Source organism: Meriones unguiculatus, chromosome 9 (assembly GCF_030254825.1).
Source record: "Meriones unguiculatus strain TT.TT164.6M chromosome 9, Bangor_MerUng_6.1, whole genome shotgun sequence".
NCBI lineage: Eukaryota > Metazoa > Chordata > Mammalia > Rodentia > Muridae > Meriones > Meriones unguiculatus.
In genome coordinates, this window is record NC_083357.1 from 107,755,743 (window position 1) to 107,769,209 (window position 13,467).

Genomic DNA, 13,467 nt, shown 5'->3' on the forward strand with positions numbered 1-13,467 from the left:
GGCCAAGATGAAAAACTCAAGTGACAACACATGCTGGAGAGGTTGTGGAGAAAGGAGAACCCTCCTTCACTGCTGGTGGGAATGTAAATTTGTACAACCACTCTGGAAAGCAATCTGGCACTTTCTCAGACAACTAGGAATAGCGATTCCTCAAGATCCAGCTATACCACTCCTAGGCATATACCCAAAAGCGTCTTAAGTACACAATAAGGACATTTGCTCAACCAGTTTGTAACAGCTTTATTTGTAATAACCAGAAGCTGGAAACAGCCCAGATGCCCCTCAGTGGAGGAATGGATACAGAAATTGTGGTATATCTACACAATGGAATATTACTCAGCAATAGAAAACAAGGAAATCATGAAATTTGCAGGTAAATAGTGGGATCTGGAAAAGATCATCCTGAGTGAGCTATCCCAGAATCAGAAAGATGCACACGGTATATAATCACTCATATAGACATATATTATAGGATAAACCTACTAAAATCTGTACACCTAAATAAACTAATCAAGAGGGGTACTCTTGCTAAAATCCTCAATTCCTACCCAGAAAGGCAAAGAGGATGGACATCATAAGAAGGAGAAAAGAGGGAACAAGTCAGGAGCCTGACACAGGGGACCTCTGAAAGGCTCTGCCCTGCAGACTATCAATGCAGATGCTGAGACTTATGGGCAACCTTTGGGCAGAGTGCAGGGAATCTTAGAAAAGAAGTGGGAAACAGTAAGATCTGGAGAGGAAAGGAACTCCACAAGGAGAGCAACAGAACCAAAAAATCTGAGCACAGGTGTCTTTTCTGAGACTGCTATTCCAACCAAGGACTATGCATGGAGATAACTTAGGACCCCTGCACAGATGTAGACCATGGCAGTTCAGTATCCAAGTGGGTTCCATTGTATTAGGAACAGGGACTGTCTCTGACATGAACTGATTGGCTGTTCTTTAATTACCTCCCCCTGAGGGGGGAGCAGCATTACCAGGCCATAGAAGAAGACAATGCAGCCACTCCTGATGAGATCTAATTGACTAGGATCAGAAGGAAGGAAAAGAAGACCTCCCCTATCAGTGGACTTGGGGAGGGGCATGCATGCAGAGGGTAGAGGAAGAGAGGGATTGGGACTGGAAGAGGGAGGGAACTGCAGGAGGGATACAAAGTGAATAAAGTGTAATTAATAAAGAATAAGAAAAAAAAAGACAAACAAAAATATGTATTTTCAGTAAAAAAGGAGTTCTGCTAGAAAAATATAACTTAGTGAAGCTTTGAATAGTTTATATATATATATATACATACATATACATTACACATATTCAAAAAAAACCATGCTTCCCATCTGAATATATGAAATATTTGTTTTTTAAGTATATTTTTTCAAAATTAGAAAAATGAAGCACAATATTCAGTAAAAACAGGCACTTTTTCCATATAATTTAATTATATTCATTTATCTGTCAGAGTCAGATGTATTTATTGTATGATCACAGCAAAGAATCATTGCAAGTACTTCTTATTCCCAGATGCCCACAAAATGTTTATTTACTAAATATTTTTATGAATTTTTGTTAACGTAAAGAATATAAGAAGTAAATATATGTGTATGGATATTTTGTTAGTTTTCATTTATGAAACTGGTACTAAGATATATCGCAGACTAGTTTGTCTCTATTTATAAATGAAAGGGCATATAAAATGTAAATGTGTGTGTGTGTGTGTGTTTCCATGTGTGGAAACTTATAGAAACATTGATAAGTTGATCTATAAAGAGTCATTTCTTGAACTTGGCTATAGCTCAGGGACAGCGAACTTACATAAAGTGTAAAAAGCTTTGCCTGTAAACTAGCACATTGGGCACTGTTTGGAGCTAGGAAAGATAATAATCCATAGACAAGATTGGGATAAACTTTCTCAAAAAGGAGTTTATCTTTCAGAATTTCACAGCTGTGTACTAGCTCATTTTCAGTATTTTTTAGTTATATATATATTTTAAATTTTAGATTATAGGTAAAAGCATTGTTATGAAGTGTTAATACAACCTTTCTTCATTCTGACAAAAATTAAACTCAAAGATTTTATTTTCACTATGTAGCAATTGCAACATAATTCACTGCTAACACAGAATTCCCTTTAGCCTGTCAGTGCCCAGCAGGGTTCTGCACCAAGTTTACGGACACGCCCAGAAATCCACAGTCTTGTTATCCGTTATAGTTTGGGTGAAAAGGTAAGATTTTAGACTTGCGCTCTGGTGTGGAGATACTTCTCACAATGGCAAGTAAATACCAATCTGTGTGATACTATAAAAAGATTAGACAGACATATTTATTCTTTAATGTGAGCATAAACAGACTATCATCAGTGAAGATAATTTAAGCTTTCAAAGGAACTAGGTTCTCCTAATAGACTAGATTCAAAGCTGGAAAATGAGCCAGGGAGAAGATTCTAGCTGGGCTTCAAGCACAGGAGTGAGGTTAGTATTCCAGCAGCCTCCAGTATTTGAAAGCAAAACCATGCTATGGAGAAAAGAGGAAGCAATGTCCTACAACTGCCTGCAATTAAATGATGTCAATTTCAACAGTCGGAAAGTTTTTCTTTCCAAGCACCTCCACACAATACAGCTCATGCTCAATGTATGCTACTGAAATATGTTTGAAGCATAACTTGAGCTTGAGTTATTCTTCAAACAGACCCAACTATTCAATGTCAGAAATAAATGAGCATAGTTAAGCCTCTAGTAGATGTTCACTAGAACGTATTTGCTGGCAAATTTTAGGTAGCATCAGAAATAAACTTTTCTGTATTTTTTTTCTTAGTATCTAAATCTCTATTGATAATTAAAGTAGCAAAAAAAAACCAAACATGTACTTTATTCTTTCTTAACATTTCAAACACTAATAAATATCTTAATAGATTATTATTTCATTTTAATGTAAAATATTACAGATTTTAAAAATTTAGAATCAGTTTAAATTTAACTGCTTACATTGTGCTTTTAAGTTCACTTTGTTCTGGAGATTAACATAATCACTTTTTTCCAGGTAGGCACCTCATTATTTACTGTTATTGTCCTATTAATGTGCAAGAGAATTTCATAACCATTAATTGTCATCGGTGGATAATGAAAATAATTCTTGATAATTAAGTGGCAACCAAAAATGTTATATAAAACCAATTAGTATTTAATATCCCTAAAATATTGAGTACAGGTAGGTATAAAACCCATAATGACAAAAAGTTTATGAAACTCAAATATGGAATTCTGTTATAGGAAATGGAGTGAAACACTGAAATGTTGTGTAAGAGATTAAGTGTTTACAATGTGCCTGGCTACACTCTCCTGTTCACTCATTCATAATTACACTGTTCTGATAATCACAAAAGGAATGTATTATTAATTACTCTGACCACATAAATCACATTGAGAAGCACTTTCTTTGTTTCATGATTCATAAATTCATCTTGTCTGTGTGCAAAAGAGATGGGTGGTGAAAAACGGAATATGTAAGGTGAATTTCATTTAAGTTTGGAATCCCCATCTCTATTCATTTTGCATAGACTGTGTACACAATACTTTTATCATGTCTCCATAAGTTTCATACCTCATTGGATTGCAAGTTCATATTTTCATACAGGACTAGCCTCCTTATTCAACAAAATATTGAACCACTTTTGCTCTACTCAGATTTTAGTTGATAAGACCATCTCCTCAAGGGCTGTGACAGAAAAAAAAAGAGACTGCCATTGCTGTAAAACAGACTGATAATTTGGGTCTGGCCATAGAGTTACTAAAAGCAAAATAAAATCCCAGACTTCTGTGTCTGTCTTCTTACTTCAGATCATTTGCTTATCTTGGCACAGAAACACGTTAAACACTCAAAGGTGCTCATCTATGGAGACCAAAGGGAACAAAGACAAGGGCAAAAAAGGCATTCCTCCGAGAGTCAACAGTTTTGCTGTTGTTTGTTTTTACAATGTTGTTTCCACATCCTTAACAAATGCCTGAAGGTCCCTCTCATCATCATCATTAACCTTCAGTCAGCTTAGATACCTGGAAGAGGAAAGTTTTACAGTACAGAACATCTCCTCCTACTACACGTCTGCAAAATGAAGGCAATTATCTATTATGAGGAGCTTGCACCCTGGAGCATGAGAAATCATCTCCCGAGATCCATCTTGTAATCTAAAGCAATAAGAACTTGTTTGAACCTCCTCGAAGAGAACAATAAAGAGCACCTTCTTCAGGACTCCGTAATTATGCTTACTTCTGGATCGCAACATTCCTGTTCTTCCTCTGTTTAAAGGGGAAGCTCATGTCAGTACCCTGAAGATGAACTTGGGCCACTGTAAACTTTTATTTGCGTTATTGCAGATGAATGTTAATTAAATCTCTTTTCTCTGCTTGTCAACATTTTTCTTTTTCTCTTTTGCGTGGGTAAATAAGTTAGGCCTATTGACACTGAGAAGGCTGGAATGTCTCCAGTCAAACTGTCGTTATGATATTATTTCACTGTTTAGATGTCATTAAATGCTGTTAATTATTTGCTGCAAAAATCAAATATTCATATTTGTTTTGATTTTAAAATGTGTCATTTTTAGATACTATTTTTTTGTGCAACAAAGCAACTTTTACAACTACTCTATCTTTTGCAACTACTATATCTTTGTCTGTTGTGTAGTTGTTTTCATTTCAGCAAAAACTGTTTGATGTTTACTGTTCCTTAAATTCTATCCTTAACTACAAGCTAATGTACTTGGAGGCAAAATAACCATATTCTATGAACTAAGTCAAAAACTCTATTTCATTTTCACTAAATTATAAAAAAACATAACTATCATATTTCAAAGGTTATTTTCTATAAAGAATCACACAATTCGGTCCTTTTCACTGGACTAGGAGAGGGATATGAGGGGGTAAGGGAAGGAAGTTGGGACCAGGAGGAGATGAGGGAGGGGGTTAATATCGGGACACAAAGTAAATAAATTATAACAAATAAAACAATGAAAATTAAAATATCACATAATTCAAACACAACAAAAATACTGAAAATTTAATAAGGAAGAACATGACTCTGCAATGATGCCTTTCACCGTCATTCTAATAAGTAACAAAATATAATTAGAAAACTCAATGCTCTTAAGGCATTCATAATATCACACTGAAATTTTTTAAAATGTAAGAGAATATCCACATGTTAATATGCATATGAGCCTGTTTATGAGTGTGTGTGTGTGTGTTTGCCTGTGTGCATGTGTATTCATACAATGGTTTCTCCTTAGCGGAGTGCTTGTGTGTTAGTGCGCCTAGCAGCATTCCAATGATTCTTTTTTCTTACAGGAATGTTAACCAGAATAGTCTCAGAATGTGTTCATTCTATTTATTTTAATTTTTATCAAATGCACTTATGCTATCTCTTCTAAAACTCCTACTATCTTAAATAAATATCAGTTAGTGGTGAGGAACAAACAGGTGATTTCTAAACATGTGAATGTGTGTGGAGTTGTTGTCTAAATAATTCCTTAACTTGTGCCATGCCCTTTTGTTTCATTTTGAAAGGACTAATCATCACTGTTTCTCTATTTTGCCATTTTTATTTGCAGTTGAAAATGTATCTCATTTTCACATCTTTAAGTACTGAGTTTTACTAAAGATCATTGCCCTATTGGAGAGTAATCATATCTTACAGAAGATATGAGCATGTTTAACTTCAACTTTGATTGTGTTTTATTAAAAAAAAATTAATGTTTATACACCTCAGTTAATATTTTTAAAGAAAACATTTCTTGTAAAACAAATTGCCTTTAATTATGCGGTTTCTTTGTCACACTAAGGTATGAATGAAGAGAACCCCTATCATGCTTATCTCTGATGACACTGAATACCATCTGTCCCAACCAGATAAGAAAAATGGGAAATGAAAGTTCTCTTCAAAGTTTTCAAATGCTTCAGGATCATTTTCCCTGTCAGACGCTGATCTAATCACACAAAATAAAGCTAAATGTTTAAGTAGTAATAAAGAGAAAATAACTGTGACAGCTGGGCCTTGAACGTATAGCTAGATGGCCTTTATCTCCAGCAGTGATGATACCTAAATACAACGTTCAGAATTTCCTTTTATATTGAGAAAAATCCATGAAATATCCGCATCCATTGGATCAGAAAAATAGAAACATCCTAAGAACATAGAACACCTTCTCATAAACAACCCCAATGAAACAGTACTCCTACTTTCCACTCACCAAATCCACAAGGTCCAGTGGATCACTTCTTGCATCCCTGATAATGTCTTGAGAAGGGCTTTTGTCAATTATGCACTCATAATGTGTTCACTGTGCTTTCATTTATTGCTTGGAGATCTTTTAGTGTAATTTTTAGTTTACTGCAACACATATATAAATATTGTGAAATATTTCCTCTTTTATATATTTTTATTTTATTTTTCCCATAAGACATAGCCAGACTACAACCACCCCTCGCATCACACCTCTCAGTCTCTGGCCCTCCCCCACCACACCTCTCCCCCAGATCCACTGTTTCTTCCTTTCTCTTCAGAAAAGAGCAGGCCTTTCAGGGATATAAACTGTACACAGAATAACAGATGCAATAACAATAGACACCAAGTGTCATATCAAGCCTGAATGAGGCAACCCAATAAGAGAAACAAAGTCCGAAGGGCAGAGAAAAGAGTCAGAGACAGACCCACTCCCACTGTTAGATGTTCCACAAAAATCCCAAGCTAAACAACCACAGCATATTCACAGAGCACCTACCTCAGACCCATGCAGGATCTGTGGCTGCTGCTTCAGCGTCTGCAAGCCCCTAAGAACCCTGTTGAGTTGCTTCTGCAGGCCTTTTCTTTCTTTCTTTCTTTCTTTTTTTTTTCAATGCAGTTTATTCAGGAACCTTGAACAATCCTCGGACCCTGGGGAAAGCCAGCCCACAGCTTAAATAGCCTCTGGGTAGCCAACCCAGGCGTGCCACGTGGGCAATGCAGATAGGTCCACATACATGGAAGCAAGCCAGATCCTCAGTCTTAGCCAAATGTGGAGTTGTTTGTGACAGAGAGCACTCACCATCGGGAAGGTGGAAGGCGGAAACCAGCTCCATCTTTAAGGCGCGGCATTACGCAGCTCTCTACAGTTCCCCCTTTTTGTTTTAGACGCATCAGGCAAGAGTAGAGGTCTGATCTCTGATATTAGAAATAAATTGGGACTTTGTACCGATGTTCAAAGGCCTTTTCTTCCTGTCTAGCACCCCTATGGTTCCTACAATCATTCCTCCACCTCTTCCATGAGAGTCTCCAAGCTTCAATGTTTGCCTGTGGGTCTCTGCATCAGGTCGCTTGAGCTGCTAGACTGGGCCTCTCTCATGACCTCTGGGCTGGGCACCAGTCTGTGAGAATAGCCGAACAGCAGAATATCATTAGGAATCATTTCATTGACCTTTCTTTGTTTGTTTCTCTCTCTCTCTCTCTCTCTCTCTCTCTCTCTCTCTCTCTCTCTCTCTCCCATTCTTTATGTTTCTGGCTATCCAGGTAGTGTCTTACATATACTCACTCTGGCCATCAGTTAGGCCAATCATTATTTGGTCACACATGGCTCAGCAGTTAAAGGCTATGATCACAACCAAAACTCTTGTAAAATTTTTTTTTTTTTCTGTAGAACAGTTTAATGTACATATGGAAAAAATATATAGATAGATACATAGATACTTACATAGATGGAATTTTAGAATCTAATTTAATAAATATATGTAGAATGTGTCAAGTCACTTGGTATAATATCTTAATCTAATACGCAGTCTAAGTACAGATGGAGAAGTTAGGTATAACCAGGAGCCTTTGAACACACAGAAGTGTGTAAATCCTGGGTTCCTTTAAACAGTGTTGTGACATGTACCATGTACGGTTGGAAAAGCTTCAGTAACACAAACTGCTGGATAACTTTCAATATATCATTAAATATAAATGTGTATTACATACACATTTTACATAGCTTATCCTTAAATGTTTTCAATTGTGAGCTTTGCATTTTACCAAATAAATGAGACATTTAGAGAAAAGTGTAAAAATTTAGAGAACACGAATATGAAAATGTTGTGAGACAAATGTAAATGAATTTATGTACACACAATTAATTTACAATTACACTGCTAAACTAAAGCAATTACTCTGCTTGTAGGTACAGTGATACTTTTTGTTAGGTTATTGTTAAAGTGGAAATTAGAAAAGGATAAAAGTGCTGAGTGTGAATCTCAGTTCTTTCAGAGACAGAACTTTGCACATTAGTTGAGACTTCTGAACTTTAGCATCAAGACATTAAATGGTGATGGGAAAGATGATTTCAAACACTGTTGTGGGGAACTTGTAAGCCATTGCAGCAAACTTTCTGGTGCCTAATGAAAATACAAAAACAATGGTCCTTCCAGTTTCAAAGAGATAATATCCAGAAAAAAAAAACATACACACACACACAATTACAAATATTTAATTAATTCATCTAGACCTGAAGAGTGAAATAAATTAATAATTAAAATAATTCTGTGCAGAGGCAAAATAAAAAAAATAAATAAAATTGCAGGGCCGAAAATTTATGATTGTATTTTTATTCAGTCTACAGTTAACTTTCTTTATTAATAATAAATAAATAGCCTTAAAGGTCTAAATTTATATAGCATTCCTTAAAAAATTTTTGGCTTTGTATGATTTTTGCTTCTTTTTCATGTTTCTATTTTTTTTGAAAATAGATTATTTCCTCATGCAATATATTCTGGTTATAGTACGCCCTCATTGGACTCTTCCTCATTTGTTCTTACCTACCCATGCAGATCTCCTCTCTTTCTATCTCTTGTCAAAAAACAGCAGGCTACTAAGAAATAACAACCAATCATGCCAAAAGTGAAAAGCAGTAAGATAAAGCAAGAGCCATCATCTCAGGGCTGGAAAGGAAAACCTAACTGAAGGAAGAGAACCCAAAGAGCAGGCACAAGAACCAGAGACCCAGTCATTCACTCACTCCGGGCTCACATAAAAATACTAATCTGAAGGATATGATAAATATTCAGAGGACCTGGTGCAGAACCATGTAACATATTTCCTATAACAGGAAATATATATTATTAAATAATTTTCTATTGAATGATGCTTTCAAAGTCCCCATTTTTTAATTTTATTGAAAATAGATTTTTTTTTTCTGTCACTATCCCTTCCTGAGCTCCAGCTCTTCCACACTTTTCCTCCAATCTAGATTCACCAGTTTTCTGTCTCTCCTTAGAAAACAAATGGGATTTGGAGTATAAATAATAACATTATATACATACGTATTATATGTAAACTTATGTACATAGCATAACATAACATAATATGTAAAACATATATATATGTACATATATATGCATATACATGCATACTGGAAAAGGAATTCTTTTAAAAAATGCAAGATCCCAAGAAAAGGCTCAAGAAATCGGTATTGATACAAAGACCCACTCACTTGTATACTCAGGAAAACATAAACTTGAAGCCATATTCTATACCCAATGGATCTGTAGTGTAAAAATAGGGAAAATATTGATAAAATGAAATAAAAACAAACTATAAGATAAAATTTGAAAAGAAAAGAAAGGAACAATGAAAGAAAGAAAGAAAGAAAGAAAGAAAGAAAGAAAGAAAGAAAGGAAGGAAGGAAGGAAGGAAGGAAGGAAGGAAGGAAGAAAGAAAGAAAGAAAGAAAGAAAGAAAGAAAGAAAGAAAGAAAGGAAGGAAGGAAGAAGAAAGAAAGGAAGAAGAAAGTAAATGAATCCTGGTATGCTATTATGAGACAAGGAACTGCTAAATATGCCTTTGAGTTCTTTTGCTGTTAACCATATATTGTGGTTTGTTTTCCCAGTGAGACTCCCTTGGAAAACAACTAAATTTTCACTTGCAAGGGGTTATCTGCCTTTAGGTAAGGATAGGGGCATGTGTCCACATTTTCTTGGATCCCATTTGGAGGAAACCCATGCAGGTCTTGTATAAACTTCCTCAGCCTCTGTGAGTTCTTATGAGTATTGTTCCTTTAGAGGGTTTTGCTTCGTTTTTGGTCAATATTTGCTTTGGCTCTTACACTTTTTCTGCCTCTTCTTCCTGAGGGTTTGCCGAGCCCTGAAGCACAGGAGTGATGAAGACATTCTGCTCATGGTCAGTATTCCACTCTCTGTCTCTCTGTATTTTTTTATGCCTGTGGTTCTCTTATTGCTTTTCTGCTGCAGGAGATGCTTCTCTGATAATGGCTTAGCAAAGCACAAATTCTTGAGTATAACAAAATGTCATTAAGAGCCATTTTATTGCTGGTTTTATTTGTGTGTGTGTACGAATGTGTGCTGTTTTGTTTTGTTTTGTCTTTGTTTCTTTAGTAGAGCATAGTTTCTTAGAACATAGTTTTACCTTAGGTCCCTGGTATATCTAATCTCAGGTTTTGAACTGTCTATTCTGCAGAGTACCTTCCTGTACCAATGTTGGTAGCACAGAGGAGTAAAGGTTCTATATAGAAATCAGCTTGACTTCTCTTTGTTAAAGGAGTTGTGTAGATGTTGTCTTCAGAAAACTAAACACAGTAAAAATCTTTGCCAACAGTTTGTTGCCTATAGTCTTGGTAACAGTCTGTGTTGTTTGTGGGTTTCCATGAAACCCTATTACCCCAACAAGTCAAATAGATGTTTTACTTGGTGACGAGATGGCTCTGTCTCTCCCATTATTTATAGATTTCATTGAGATCTCTGTCTTATATGTGTGTATATTAAGAAGATTCCACTGTATGAGGTATACATAGTAGCCCTCAAATTATTCTTATTTTTTGCTGTCTATCTCCATATTACCTCCTTCCTCACCAACGTCCCTCCTGCCCTCTTGATCCTCATATGCACTATGGATGGGGACATCCATCCATAACTGTATATTATTTTTCTCCTGTTTAGAGATAGTTATTTACCCCTCCTAGAACACTATTGTTTGCTTAACCTGTATAGGTCCTATAGATTGTAGCTAGCTTATAGCTAATATAAGTAAATACATATAATATTTGTCTTTCTGGGTCTGGATTGCTCATTCAGGAAAAATTTTTTCTAGATCTAGCCATTTTCCTAATTTTTTTAAAAAATTGTTGAGTAATATTCCATTCTGTAAATGTATGTTTTCTTTAACCATTCACCTGTTGAGAAAGATCCATGTTGTGTTGTTATTTTGTCTTTTAGGAATTGAACAGCAATGGATATGACTGAGTAAATGTCTCTGTAGTCAAACAAAACTTCCTTTAGGTATATTACTAAGAATGGTATAATTGGATCTTGAGGTAGGTCAGTTCTCACTATGTGGGACTATTTTTATGATTTCCATCGTAGCTCTACTAGTTTTCAATACCAACAACAACAGATGATGGTTCTCTTACTTCAATCCTCCCCAATCATTTGTTTTAGTTTCTTTAGCTATTCAGACAGGGGCAAGATAAAATTACAAAGTAGTTTGATTTGCATTTTATTGATGACTAAGTATTTTGACTATTTTTGGTTTTCTCAGCTAATTTTTTTCATCATCTTTTGAGAACTCTTTTTTTTATTTTTTTAATTTTATTTTTTCTTATCAGTTACATTTTATTAACTCTGTATCCCGGCCGTGTCCCGATCCCTCATTCCCTCCCAGCCCCTCCCTCCCTCCCTCATCTCCACCATGCCCCTTTCCAGTCCACTGATGGGGGGGGACCTCCTCCCCATTCATCTGATCCTATTTTATCAGGTATCTTCAGGACTGGCTGCAAAGCCCTCCTCTGTGGCCTAACAGGACTGCTTCTCCCTTGGTGGGGTGGGGAGGCCAAAGATCCAGTCATTGAGTTCCTGTTAGAAATAGTCCTTGTTCCCCTCACTTTGGGAAACCAATTGGTTACTGAGCTACCACAGGCCACATCTGAGCAGAGGTTCTAGGTTATATCCATACATGGTCCTTGGTTGAATGTCAGTCTCAGAAAAGACCCTGTGCCCAGATATATTTGGTCCTTGTGGAGCTCCTATCCTTTCTGTATCAGACTAACTCCCAATCTTTCTTTTAGATCTGTATACTGTTTTGAAATTTGTTTGTTTTTCTGATAACTACTTTTGTAAATTCTTTATACATTGTGGATATTAGCCATCTAGCAGATGTTTAGTTGATAAAACAAAATAAAACGAAAGACCCTGAACTTCCCATTTTGTAAGCTCCTGCTTTATATGAATGGCTGTGTCCTTTGTGATGCAGCAGCTTCTCAGTTTTATGAGGTCCTAATTACTAAGAGTTGATCTTAGTCCCTGTGTTAATGGTCTTCTGTTCAGAATGTCTTTTCCTGTGCCAACAAATCCAAGGCTATTCAGCATCTCTTTTTTTGATAAGACTCAGTATATCTAGTTTTAGTTGAGGTCTTTGATCCATTTGGTATTGAGTTTTGTGCAGGGGAAAGTATGGATCTATTTGGATTTTCTTATATGCAGACGTTCTGTTTTACCAACACCATTTAGTGAAGACATGGTCTTTTCCAGTGTGTTTTTATGACTTCTTTATGAAAAATCAGGTTAGATATTTTATTTTAATCCACATACGTGTGGGGATTTATGTCTGGGTCTTGTTCATTTGAATCCATTGATCAACACATCTGTTTTTTGTGCCAAAATCATGATATCATGACTTTTTAAATCACTATACCTCTATAGTACAGTTGACCTCAGGGATGGATAGATACTCAATCATTTTTTTTTTTTTGTGGGGGTGGTAATTGGAGATGTTTTAGCTATCCTGAGATTTCAGTGCTTCCATATGAAGCTGAAAATTGTCCTCTCAAGACTGTGAAAAATGTCAGACAATTTTTGATGGGGATTGCATAGATTTGTAGATTACTTTTTGTATGATTATGATTTTTACTGTATTAATCCTAAATAGTCATACTCAGACATTTCCATCTTCTAATATCTACCTCAATTTCTTTCCTCAATGATTTGAAGTTTTGATCATACTAATTCTTCCCTTGGTGGAGTACATATTCCTCAAGATATTTTATGTTATTTGAGTTTTTTAATTATTTTTATTTCTATTAATTACAGTTTATTCACTTTGTATCCCCCCTATACCTCCCTCTCTCCTCCCCTCCCAATCCCACCTTCCATCTTCCCAACCCCTGTCTCTCTCCAGACCACTAATAAGGGAGGTCCTCCTCCCCTTCCCTCTGATCTTAGTCTATCAGGTCTCATCAGAATTGGCTGCATTGTCTTCTTCTGTGGCCTGGTAAGGCTGTCCCCAAAGAGCAGGCCAATTGGTTCATGTCTGAGACAGTCTCTGTCATTTGAGGTTTTTATAAAATGTGTTTTCCTGTTTGTTTGGTTTTTTTTGTCTTCAGATGATTTGACATTTGTATATAAAAGTAACTCTGATATCTGTGAGAAATTTTCCTATTTAGCTACTTTGCTGGAAGTGTTTATCAACTGCA